This window comes from Acanthochromis polyacanthus, chromosome 1 (assembly GCF_021347895.1).
Source record: "Acanthochromis polyacanthus isolate Apoly-LR-REF ecotype Palm Island chromosome 1, KAUST_Apoly_ChrSc, whole genome shotgun sequence".
In the NCBI taxonomy this organism is placed as follows: Eukaryota; Metazoa; Chordata; class Actinopteri; family Pomacentridae; genus Acanthochromis; species Acanthochromis polyacanthus.
In genome coordinates, this window is record NC_067113.1 from 11,207,104 (window position 1) to 11,220,978 (window position 13,875).

General features: G+C 40.7%; 2 protein-coding genes across 9 annotated transcripts in view; both read left to right on the forward strand.

Moving 5' to 3' along the window:
- adck1 (aarF domain containing kinase 1) overlaps positions 1-13,875 on the forward strand; it is a 430,485-nt gene that overhangs the window by 164,421 nt on the left and 252,189 nt on the right. The gene's annotated exons all lie outside the window — the stretch shown is intronic.
- nrxn3a (neurexin 3a) overlaps positions 3,304-13,875 on the forward strand; it is a 237,633-nt gene continuing 227,061 nt past the window's right edge. For 4 of the 7 annotated variants that reach the window (XM_051938994.1, XM_051939027.1, XM_051939079.1 and 1 more), the window contains exon 1: positions 3,306-3,579. The gene's annotated coding sequence lies outside the window, so the exon portion shown is untranslated. Of the gene's footprint in view, positions 3,580-13,875 lie in introns of all 7 variants that reach the window. The other 3 variants (XM_051939156.1, XM_051939205.1, XM_051939300.1) reach the window with 1 other exon arrangement.

Genomic DNA, 13,875 nt, shown 5'->3' on the forward strand with positions numbered 1-13,875 from the left:
AAGAAACAGAAACAGTAACAAAAAATGAAAAGCATCCATTTTCTTTTCTTCCAGCTGTTGCTGCTCTCCGTCCCTCCATCACCTCTGGATGAGATTATCAGTGATAAAGAGCCTGTAGTAGTGATACAAATATTACACTTTCTTTAAATTTTCAAAAGAAAAGTTACAAAATGAAATGGATTGATACATAAAAAAGCATTTTTGAGGAACAGCTGGAGACGTAAATGATAAAAAAAATTTTCATTACCAAGATATTGTAAGAAAACTACGTCTCTGGGTCATTTTGGACCCACTGATGCATCTAAGGGTTCATATAAGAAGCTCCTGTTTGCGGTCATGGTCAGTGGGGATCTTTTTCTGGGCTATTTGAATTGTCTAAACTTAACCAAACCCTAAAACACAGTAATGTCGTGTTAGTGAATGTTACTGCAGAAATCTACGTCTCCAGGAAGAGCTGTGTGAAGAAGCTTCAGGTAAAGTTATTTCAAATGAGCGTCACTTGAGTATAAGAGTTTAAAAATGAAAAAAACCAAAAACCTGCTGAGCTCTGTTACAAAGACGTGGACCTTTATAGTCCACTCCTCATCAGATCCCAGTTTTTCACTAGTAACCTGATCTGATTGTGGATATCAGATTGGATCAAATCTTAAACATGAGTGATTCAAAAAGAAAGCAAAAAGAATTGTGGAATCAGATTAGCTCATCTGGATCTCAGTGATGGGGAGACCTGGAATAATAATAATAAAAAAAAAACAGGATTACCCTGATCCCAGTGGAAGACTGGATTCAAAAACAAAAATGATACATAACACATTTGTTTTATATAATATATACACACTTTCTTATATTTTACACTTGATTTATTATAATGTTAAAATGATAAAGTTAATAAAATAGACATTCGGCTCCCATTAAGCCTCTCTGTGCTGTAATGTTGCAAAAAAAATGTCCATAAAATAATCCAGCCAAACAGCTGTCGGTATCTAACAAGGATGATAATGCCTGGAAATCACTTATTAAAGGAAAACCCAAGAGAGATGAAGAGCAGAGGAACAAGTCAGTGTGACTCCAACCAAACCAAAGCCCTGAGACAAGTGTCCAGAATGTGTTTGTGAATGATGCATATTTGTTGGTTTGTAATGATTGTAGGTCAGATGAGGTCAGATCGTTTAAAAGAAATTTAAATTTAAAGGGAGATCTGCTGTTTAATTGTGCTGTTTTATGCCTCTTTACACAGAAACCCTTGAGGTAAACCTGGCTGTCTGTTCTAACTGTTCTTTGTTCTGCACTCTGACATTTTGTCCATAGAGCTCCAATAATCCACATTTGGTAATCTTTCAAAGTTTGTCTCTGCATCAGGGTGATCCAATCTAGCATTGCCTTGAAAACCCAACGCATAGACTACCTAATCCTGGATTAAAAGACATTGAATTTCCAAATCCAGATCATTCTGATCCAGATTAAATTTCTGAGCAACCAGACCCAGGCTTTGGAAGAAGGAAGAAGAATATGTTGACTTGAAAAATGGATTGTTTTTGCTGCCATAAGAGATGCAACAGCAACAAATATGTAAAAAAGCAAGACAGAAAGCAGGATACAAGTCTGTAATATTACTAAATATAAAACACTAGAAACAGGGCAGCATCTGTTCCAGGCTGTTCCAAGTAAAAATATCTGTAAAATTAAAAATATTAAGACTGGTAAGAAGAACAAAAAGCCATTCAGAACAAGAACGTCTTGTCATTCTTCTTTCACTGGAGGAGAAACTTTCAAGTGAAAGAGGAGGACTACTCCAGAGCCTCCTACAAAAGTCTTCCAACTGCACAGCCTCGACGGTGGGATGGTCAACGGAGTACTGAGGCTCAAAGAGACCTGGAAGTAGAACAGGGAAGAACTGTTCAGAGGTTGGGGTCCCTTTGAAATGTCCTTAACAGCTTTTTTTTTTTTTTAAATAAAGATAACATTAAGTGAATGATAAATTCAGTGTAGACATTGTTAATGTGGTAAATGACTATTTTAGGTGGAAATGGCTGATTTTTAATGGAATATCTCCATAGAGGTACAGAGGAACATTTGAAATGAAAATTAAAAATTAAATGAAATAAAAAGAACTTTATTGTCATTGCACACTTTCATATACAATTAATAAATTTCCAGCAATAATCTCTCCTGTGTTCTAATGCTACATTGTGTTAGCTAATGGTGTGGAAAGGCTCATTGATGATTAGAAAACCCTTGTGCAGTTATGTTAGCACATGGATAAAAGTGGGAGATTTCATGGTTTCAATGAGTTTCAAGTTTTCATTTTTCAGGTGACTTGTTGCTCTGACGTGAATCTGACATTCACCATGAAAAGCTGAACGTTCTTACAGACTGTATGTTTTGGCTTAGCAGCAAGGAATGCCACGAGGATCATCTGAGAGATGCTAGGAATTTACACACTGCTGCTTGGTGCTTCGTTCTTAACCTGATTTATGTGAACAACAGAGGGAAGTGGAACAACCGCTGTGAAAGATGAAGAGAAAGTGAAGCCTGTAAGCCAGCAGAGACGTTTCAGCACCTTGGACAGCAGCCGTGTGCTCCTGCTGCTTAAAGTGAAGTCTGCCTCAGAGGAACCTGCTGATGACTGGCTTACACCTCATAAACCTGGATTAGACCGGCCCACATGATGGTGACACCTAACATCCAGGAAGAAATGTTGCTTTTAAAAAGAAGAGTGTTGTCAGTTTGATTAAAAATGAAGTGCTTCGTGATTTTTCTCCACACCTTCCCTGACATCAACTTGTGGATGTTTGGATGTTTGGAGAAGCAAGCTGACTGGAAACTGGAAACAATCAGACAGCAGAGCTATGAAGTCCTCCTACTGTTCTTCACTGAGCTTACCTGTGAAATGTCATCTCCATTAAACACACATCACAGCTCTGACTGAGAGCAGCTGCAGCAGACAGTGTTCTTCTTCAGACGTGATGCTTTTCTGCAGACATCATATTTTTCTACAGACATGGTGTTTTTTACAGACATGATGCTTCTCTGCAGACATGATGTTTTTCTTCAGACATGATGTTTTTCTACAGACATGATGTTTTTCTACAGACGTGCGGATTGGATCCAGTCTGTGGATCCAGCTGAAGAACCTCTGCCACGCGCAAATCAAACCAAGAGGCTCCTTTTATTCAACAAGAGCCTAAAGCGCACTGAAGTAGAGGCGTGTGCGTGCGTCGGCCCCGCTTATTAGTCAGTGCGCCTTTAAATGGCGTGTGCTGGTGCTGAGTAGAGGGCGGACCCGGGTGGCGCGCGTGTGCACGTTTGAGTGTGTGTGCGCGTGTCTCTGCCTGCAGCCTGAGAGTCGCACCGAGCAAACAGCGGCTTTTGTGCGTCTGATGCACCGCGCTCGACGCACCTGTGAGGAGATAAACCCGCCCGGTACCGCCCGGTGCTCCCGCCCCGCCGCTCCACAGCCGCCCCGCCGAACCGGAGACCCCGCTGCTGTTACAGGAACCTGGATTTAAAAACTGCGGCTCCGTGGACTTTACGGCTGGATTTTAGCAGTTGGATACTGTTGCTGGTGTGTTTGATCAGGTCAGTAGCGTCGTGTTTTCACTCCAACCTGTTCGTGCTGCGTGTCATGTCGTGGGGCACAAATAGGAGCGTGTTCAGGACAAATGTGAGTCTGAGGAGGCTCGAGTTTCCACTCCTGGCGGACAGGTATCGCGGGACTCGCCACTTTTCCCGGAGTTTTTCCAGTTTGTGCTCACCGAAGCAGGTGTGAGTCTCCTTGAAGGAGCAACGACGTAGGAGAGAATCAAAAGGAGAATTTCTGCCATGCTGGCCTCTAAATTCTCCCAGAGAAACAGAGACTCTGACAGACGGGTGTAGAATTACTCAGGTCTCTGCCTTCATGGTTACCAAATGAATCTCTATTTTATTTTCCTATATTTTGCAAATAAACCCGCGTTTATTTCAGACATAAAAAGCTGCAAACCCGAGCCTGCAGGGCTTCCTTCAGCTGCTTTTAGGATGATGAATAATAAATTAGGTGGACGCCAGGTATCCGGTATCCACGCATTGTTCTCTCCGCAGCTTCATGTTAAAATGTCAAAGAAATGCGCTGTGACGGCGCGCACGCCCCTCTGCGCGCCGCAAACAAGCCGAATCCACTCTTTAAATATGGATGCATATTTTGATGTAATTGGAGCGCGGCGTACAGTTTGATACATGACCTTCTGTTAGCGGGGATGGACAGCAGCAGCAGCACATTCCTCCATCATCCTCCATGTCTGCTCCTCCACCAGCTGCTGCTCCACACATCAACACATTATTCCAGCCAGCAGCATCGTTTTCAGCAGTCCTTAAAAGCTCTGACATTACAACAAAAAAACAAGCTTCCAAATATTATATTTTAATATTAAAATTAGCTGAAAACAATGAAAAAAAACCCTGACGTGTTGACGTTTTAGTTCGACATTGGAATGAATATTTCTAAGGGGAAATGTCAATTTCTGAGGAGGGATTATGATGATTTGGATTATTTCGGTTCCCTTGTGGATCAAATGGCGTCCTGACGATCAGCAGGAGGTTCGTTGTGCTCCTAGAAAACCGCAGCTCTCGTTAACAGCAACTTTATTGTATTTCTCTCTTCTTTATCATCCGCATTCAGCAGCCAGTCTGGGCCTGCTGCTGGGTCAGGCTTCAATTCCTGACAGGAATTTTAATAGAGATGCATTTATTTATTTATTTGTTTACACAGTTTGTAATTTACGCTGCTACGAATGCAGGAGGTCCATTTAATTTGGTGTTTTTCACGGGAGGAAAACACGAGGCCTTCTGCGGTGCGCCAAACAAACGAGCTGCCGCAAAATCAGAATCCAGGAGTCCAGGCCTCGAGCTGCTGTCTGCCTTCAGCCTCCTTCCTCCTCCTCCAGCTCCACTTTTAATCATGCACAGGACTCCAAAATGCTACAAATTCAGAGGCTGACTATTAGATTTTTTTCCCCCGCCGCAGCTCATATTCGGAAGTGTCGGGTTTGAAGAGTTAATAGGATTAGACGGGTCTGGTGCGTTTATGCAGGGGGAATTCCTAATCAGGATTTTTCCAAAAGGAGCTGGAGAATGGGCGTGACCCAGCCTCAGAATGCGTCTGTTTTCCCCGCAAAGGGCCTAAAGGTGTTCATCACCTGCTCCTCCAACTGCTCAGGAGGACGATTTCCAGCATCCAAGTCTGTAGGAAGAGAGCGTTTTATTTTCTGTTTCCATCGAACGTTTTTTTCAACCTTCATTCTCATTAATGTGTCTTTGCTGCATTGCTGGAAATGAAATAGAATAAATGTGACTGTAAATGTGTGGTGATCATCGACAGCCCCTCAGAAGATGATCTAATATCTGTAAAGTCTCATCTATCAGCTCCACGCCGCTGCGCCTTTTCTGCTCCTGCCACTTTATTCTCCGTCTGGTTTCTCTCTGATGTCGGTCTGGGTTGGGGCTGTTGGGGGTAGGATGGAGGCTGTTTTGGGTAATTTGGCTGTCCCTTTTTTTCCTGGTTGGCAGCCGATTAACTGCGCTGACAAATCAGGCGCAAAAGCCAAGGGCTCTCAAGGTAACGCTAATCCCTCTGGGCGGGGAGAGGCAAATATTACGCAGGATTTTGGAGAATGCTCTTTTCTTCAGTTTTCTCCTTTTTCTCTGCATCCAGGACGTGTTTTTCACTTTTTGGTTTCTTATATTTGGAGGTGGAATCTGTGTGACGATGCGGGGCCTAAAATATCCTCTATTTCTAAACGCTGCTGCATTTCTGATAGAAATAATAAATTTAAATGGAAATAAAACAGAAGCTGGCCTCCTTTTTTCAATTTTAATTAATAATTATTATTTTTTGCAATGGTATCATCTGCATCCAGATTTAAAATCCACAGCAGTGACATGTTCTAGATGTGCAAATCAAACGACGAAAACTCACAATAAATCAAATACAAAAGTCCTAAAGACAAAAGTGGAGAAAACCATAAGAGAGGCGGAGATGTTGGATGTTATATAAACTGCTACTGCTGGTGGTGGTGGTGGGGAAAAGGAGCTGTTTGTGGGTGTGTTCGTGCTGGAGTGTGTGTGCAGATTGAAGTGATGGAGAGGTGTGTATCCAGGCTTTAGCTGCTGCGTGCATGTGCAGTATTTTAGCGCTCCTACGATCATTCGTGGATGTCATCAGTGCTGGTGTGTGTGTGTGAGGTGTGTGTGGGCAGATCTGCGCCGTGTGTGTGAGGTGTTTGTGGGGTGCTGGGTGCTCTCTAACGGGGTGATGTAATGCTGTGAAGGGTGCTGCAGCAGAACCACGGAGCCCAGAGAAGGCGTGTCCTGCCTGCTGAGTAGCTGGAGAACAACACGGTGCCCACGCTGCACCGAACCCGCGCCAAAATAACACCAACACGCTCAGCCTCCCCCTCCTCACCCCCCAGCCACTATCACGCATCCTCCCGGGTTCCGTCTCCACGCCTTCCACCGGCCTGTCTTCATTCCTGTGGATTTAAACCGAGCAGATAAATATTAGAATGATCTATGCAGTGTTAATTCAGCAAAACGGAATAAAAAGAGAATTTAGTTTTTAATTTATTGAAATCAGCTGCTTGGTTTTTATTAAGAAGTCACTTCGTGCAGTGTTACTGATAAACCTTGTTCATTTTTTTAATGCGGTGCACTGAAAATAAGGACAAAGTCCCCTGTGCAGTTTTTAAAAAATAAAGATTTTCGATCTTTTTTTAAAAAAATCTCCCATTAAAGAGACACACCTGATAATCACTTAAATCTATATCTAGTTACTGACCCTGATCCTGATGATAAATTCATTTTTACGTTCTTTTTTTTTTTGTCTGTGCAGATGCTCTGACTTTGGTTCTTTTAAAGCTTTTTATGATTTTTGCCTGAATGTGATCGTTAGAAATGTGAGATATCTGAGTCACTGCAGTTAAAAAAAAAGCCCAGACATCCCTGTGTGTTGTTCATCCACAAACATCTCAGCAGCTCCACGGAGACTTTACTGTAGGAAAATGGGTTTGAACGGAGTGATGCTCAGTGGAGGATCTGAGCCCAGACGCGTGAATCGGGGATAAAATGGAGGTCTGTGGAGGGTTGGCGTGTTTCCCACTGAGGTTCGTGGATGACTTGAAGTGTTTGCGATGTGATGAAGAGAGAGGAGGAAGAGCTGCTCCATGAGACGCATGAGTGGGAGTGGATGAGGTGGAACATCCCTCCCTCTCTCTCTCTCCTCTGTCAGCATGCATGTCCTGGTCAAACGCTTTTGGAACGTACCACTGCAGCAGCGGGAGAAAATGGCACTTCTCTGAATCCACGGTGAGACGGAACCAGTCAGTCCGTCCGCGTGTGCGCGCCACATTCACAAGGCCTCACGCTGACAGAAAGAAAAAAAAACTGCAGCATATCCTTTGCGATGTTATCTCTGAGCTGTGGAGGACATTTTGTAGCTGCGTCTGGACAGCCTCACTGCGTTTTTACGCAGCGAGTGCGCGATCAGAGCACCTGCTGTAAAATCACCGGCATCCATTTAAACACAAGAGGCCTGCCGGTGGAGATGCTGCTATTTGCATTTACACACACTCACACACACGCACGCACGCTCGCACGCCCTCCAGTCCGTGTGTGTGTTAATAGGATCCGGAGTGCTGCTGCCTTTTGTCGCGGGTGGATGTGGACTCGTCCCTGTGGGGTTCGTCAAAGAGCCTTTCACTGAGAACAATGATCCACGCCGTTTAGCCTTTTAACCCCTGACGCTCCCCACTCTGCAACAAAACACACACACACACACACACACACACACACACACACACACACACACACACACACACACACACACACACACACACACACACACACGCACACTGAAAACGATGCCAGGACCAGTGTGCGTGCGCAAACATGAGTGGACAGTGTTTATTTGTGTGTGAAGCAGGAGGACCAGAGTCCATCAGATGAACCAGTCAGCTGCTGTTCATCTCTGAAGGCCCGATCTGTTGTTTCAGGTTTATTTTAGCTGCAGAAAACTGAGATTTTGAACAGTATTTTTTTCAGTACTGACGATTTTAATATCCTGTTATAGTTGTTTCACTGTTTATTTCACGTTTTAGACCTAATTTATCCAAACCAGTGTTCCATATCCATTATTTACGTTTTGGAAAGGTTATTAAGCCATTTCTTCCAATTTCAGTTTCGATTTTTATGTTTTAAAACAATTATTATTTTTGACAGGGATTGTGAGCAATGACAAATAAATTAAATCCAGAATAAAGAAAGTGGAGACTGAAGCAGTATATTAAATGTGAAAATGATGCCTACATCATGACAGGAGTCTGTAACACTCCACCACCCTGCACAAAATTACACGACAAAAGAAACACCAAACAGACAAAAAAAAGTGTCACCGAGTAGAATATAAACCTCGGTTTGATATTAATTATAAGACAGTCAATTCAAAGTTTTTAAATAATGACAGAAAAAAAATAAATATAGAAAGCATGAAAGACACATTTGAACCGTTTAACTGTTAAAAGTCAGTATTTAATGAAATAACTCCAGACTAATCAACTCTAATCACACATTGCTCCATAATGTCAGTCATGCATACGAATGATAGATAGATAGATAGATAGATAGATAGATAGATAGATAGATAGATAGATACTTCATTAATCCAGAGGGAAATTGAAGTATGTTTATGTATTCTTAATTTGTGATGCCGCAGACTGGACATTTGTAAGGAGGAACCTGTGTGATGTCAGAGCTGGGCAGCGCTGATTGGCTGCCTTCTTTCATTTAAAATGTGTCTGATAAGAAGCTCAGAGGGAACAGATCTCACCCTGAGGCAGGAGAAGAAGAAGCTCTGCTGAGGTTAGATAATGAATCTCACGGTTTAACATGTTTGTTGGTGCAGGAAATCTGTCTGGACAGCTGGGAGGAATGAGAGATATTCAGATGCCTAGCAAGGCTTAAAAACAAAACAAACAAACACTGTTTCTGTATGATTTTCTATAAGGTAAAGATCGACAATGATGAATTATAACAAATAGCCACACATGACAAAAATATAAATAAATACATCATGAAATAATAATCCTAATAATTGTAAAGCAGTTATTTTACAAATTTCTATTGATTATAATAACTGCACCATATCTATCTATCTATCTATCTATCTATCTATCTATCTATCTATCTATCTATCTATCTATCTATCTATCTATCTATCTATCTATCTGTCTATCTGTCTATACACACAGTTACCACTACCACTCATTATTAAATATTTTGCTTAAATTATTTATTTTATATATTGTGGATTAATGTGGACATGTGGAATTATGTTGTAAACAAAAAGTGTTTATCTTCAGTATTATATATATATATATATATATATATATATATATATATATATATATATATATATATATATGTCTTTGTGTGTGTGTATAGTCTCGTAGTATATACACCTAGGACATTACATTAATTTATCTTTTAATGTTGCTAATACAGACTTCCAAACAGATTTTCATAGTTTATAGTAGCAGTAATAATAAAGACCTATTCTATTCTATTCTATTCTATTCTATTCTATTCTATTCTATTCTATTCTATTCTATTCTATTCTATTCTATTCTATTCCATCTTAAACATACCCACAGTCTGTGTTGTTCATTTCTCTCAGGAGAAATGGATCATGTTAATTATCCAAAAGTGTCAGAAACCAAAATATCCCAATAATCACAGTTTATATCTCATTATTGACTCAATTTTTAACCATTTCTATCAGTATTCAGTGCAGTGATGCTCTTTACCTCTCACAGATCAGTGAGGAGAATTCACTAATTTTTCATTTTAAAAAATGCATGTTAAAACTGTTTTAATAACTATTGGAAATACCTATATGTAAAACCCAATATTTTTACATGTCATCAATTTTTATATATATATTTTTTCATTTTGATTTGATGCCAGTGTCAGCGTATTTTAACATCAGACACAAAGAACCAGACCATAACCCCATTACAGTGTGCTGGTACTGAACAGAGGAATGATCCAGCCAGAAATGCTTGACAGGTAAATAGATGTTTGAGAATGCTTTATTTCACAGGTTAATATTTTTGATCTAATTTCCACACAACACTGAACACTGCATTACTCTTTCCTGTTTACCATTTGGATCTTTAACAAAAAGCCGTTCAAAGTCAGGAAGAATCCAATTAAAGAATGTTTGTTAATCTTGTAACATTGGTGTCAGATTATGTACTTCTGACCTCATACATCAGTTGATAAATTAACACAAAACACTTCTTCTGTCCGGGGTGGGTTTGCTAATGTGTAAGATGAACCATTTTCATTTCATATGTTGATTACATTCCAAAAAAATACTTTCAAAAATTTTCAGAAGATTTTTTTTTTACTTTAAAAGGGATCAATTTTACCTGCAACATAACAGGAGGATCAAACAATGCAAAATGAATATCTGTTACCTTTAGTTCCCAGCATGTTCCAGATGTTCTGTTTTGATTAAAGGTATAGAATATATGCTGTATATATGCTATATGAATATGTGCTGTGATTTAATAGGCGATGGCTGCTCAAATCAACTACAGTCTTCAGAGCTTTAACCTCCTCCTCATGTCGCTGTTGTTAAACTAACAAGGAGTTCTCTGCTTCATCAGGATCAGTTTATCCGTGATTAGCACGTGGAAGGGATTCAATGTTCACGTTTGGTTTTCTGAAGGGGAAAGAAAATGCTAACAGTCTTCAAATATCTATAAAAGTGAATTTCAGAACAACTGTCTCATCATATACATATAATATAATACAATATTTCATAATCATTTTTAAATAATTATTAAAACAATAGAATGGAATTGTTCACCAGAGTGGAAAATCGTTGCATTACCCAGAGATTAAACGGCCCGACACACAGAGTCTGTGTGCTGATGGACCAGTAGTACAGGATCATCACTTATAAGGAGATGGAAGCACAGAACGATTAAGGAGGAAGTCTGGATCTTTGCATTTTGTCTGGATGTTGTTTGCATTCACTAATAGTTGATCACAAAGCACCATTAGACCTCCTGTCTGACATTCTGACAACTGAAGCATTTATTCTTTGGCAGCTTGGAAACAGGGTGGTCCTAAAATGCTCCATTTCGTTGAACTGAACCCGCCTCGACTGTAAAATGCAGAGTTTGTAACATGATGACTGTTTAACTGTAGTAAACATCATCTCAGTAATCAGTGTCAGCATGCAGAGCTCTGTTTGGTCTTTGCTGTATCTGTCATCAGTCTGAAGACATGAGGCTGGTCAGGAAGGTAAATGAAAGCAGTCCAGATGATCGCTGTCACACCCAGCAGTGGCTCCACTCTCACTAATGGCCTCTTCCTGTTTCATCCATGTTCATCTGTGTGAGAGCAGATACACTGAAGCAGCACAGCACAGGAAACATGACTGTGAGCCTCACATGTTTGGACTGGTTTAGCTGAAGGGATGCTTCAGGTTGGCCTCTGTTTACTGCTAAAGTATCACAGGTCAGCACAGTGACACCACGTAGCTGAAGGTTCTTGGTCCATGTAAGATGACCCGTAGATAGCTTCTGATGACCTGAACCTTATGTCCTAAAGGCATCTCTGTGTGTTTGTTAGTCTGCAGGCTGAGGTTATTAACCAGGTGTCTTTTACAGCTTTCCGTCTGGGTACACTCAGTGAAGGGGTTTTGTTTCTAGGTCTTGGTATCTGTGGCTCACAAACGCATCTGAACTGATGTCTGGGATGTTGTTGTTTTCATCGAGCAGGTACTTCAGAGCCTGTCTGCAGGTGCTTGGATGAGCTGCCGTGTTATCCTTATTGTCATGGAAATGTATGAGTGCAGCACTGGGATCCACTGGTAGCTCATTCTTTCTCCTTCTGCTTCTGCTGCCACATGCATACATCCTGATTAAATGACACCCAGAGTTATTGCTGAACATGAATGTCTGCCCTTGTGTAGTTTAAGTCAGCTCTGATGACGTCTGTTAAACAAAATGTGTGACTGTGAAGTCAGTTAGAGCATTATTCATATTATCAGGCTGGAATTCATTCAAAGTATTTATTGTTGTTTTCCAGCACACAGAATGAACAGCAGGTATGCTGCAATGTTTTCAATAATTCTTATATTAATAATAGCTATGAAGCCATGTTTGATGTCAGATAATCAAACATTGATTCAAATTTCTCATCTAGACACCCCTTAATAATCTGTGTTGTACTGACCCTGCACTGACTTCAGAAAACCCAAAACAGATGAAAACCTGTGGCTAAAATTCTTGATTTCCTTGTATGAAACATTAAACCAGTCAAAAGTTTTAGAACACCCCAATTATTTCAATTTTTCATTGGAAATTCTGGATGTTAATGTCTCATTGTACTCTGAAATGAAAGCATAGAACAAATAGACAAATTAAGTTAAAAAAATCACTTTCGAAACTAAAATGTATTCTAAACTTCTGACTCATCAGAGTAGCACCTTTGGCAGATATATCAGCTGAACACACTCATTCATTCCACAGTGGAAATCAAACATTGTTCAGAAAGTTCTTCCAGATCTGCAGCAGAAGTTCCCATAAATGTGTGGTTCTTGTAGGTTCTTTGCTTTCACTCTTCTGTCCATTTCATCCAAACCAGCTCCATGGGGTTTAAGTCTGGAGACTGTGCTGCCACTCCATGTTTTCAACCATCTGGTTCTTTGTTCCTAAGGTAGTTCTGCAGAGCTTGGACTGATGTTCTGGGTCATTATCTGCTGTAGGATGAACCTCTGACCAACTAGAACATACCAGAGGGTTCTGCATGGAGCTGCAGAATGCTGTGGTAGATGTTTAGGTTCAGGGTTCCTCTCACTCTGTACAAGAACCGACCCTGGATCCAGCAGAACAGCCCCAGACCATCACACTTCCTCCTCCATGTTTGACAGTTGATGTTCCACACTGAGGAACCGTCCTTTCTCCTACTGGACGGCTACAAAAATCCTGCTGATGAACCACAGACTTCAGATTTAGATCCGTCAGTCCATAATACCTTCTTCCAGTCTTCAGTAGTCCATTGGTGTTGTTTCATGGTCCAGGAAGCCTCTTTTTCTGATTCTTACGTCTTAACAACGGCTTTCTGCTGCAACTCCATTTGTCAAACCTGCAGCTCCAAGTCTTCTCTTCACAGTTAAACTGAGACTTCCTACTACGATCATTATGAAGCTGATTGAAGCTGTTGTCCTGTGAGCTCCTATCACCAAGCTTCTGATTCTGTTGTGGCTTTGGGTCTCTGGCAGTTCACCACTTACCTTTGTACTATTTAAGGCTCTTCACTGGACTTGAACTACTTGAATGTAGGGTGGTTCTTTTTTTTTTTTTTTTTTTTTGTGTCCTGTCCGGCAACAGAGCAGGCAGAATGAGGATCTGGCTGCTGCATTGTGCCATACAAGTTTGCTTTTCCAAGGGGAGTTCGTAAGTATAAGACTCCCCTTGATACTGTACAGTAATTTATTTAGATTGAATACTTGTTGATTAGTTAAATATACATAAATTTGCTGGACCTGACAGGGGAAAGGCAGGAAGAAAGAAACGAGAAAAGGAGAAAAAAACAACAACAAGAGGGGATAGTGAAGAGAAAAGGAAAAGTGCAAGAATACAATTATCTTTCAATTGAAACCGACACAACAGATAACAAGCTAGTACACCTTAACAAAGACACACCGGAACGCATCCAATGGGTTTTGTTACGAAACACAGCTAGTAATTATTCAAATCATCTATGTGAAACACACAAACTGAGGAAACATGTCTTTTGATATTTTGGCACCAGGACAAACTTAACACC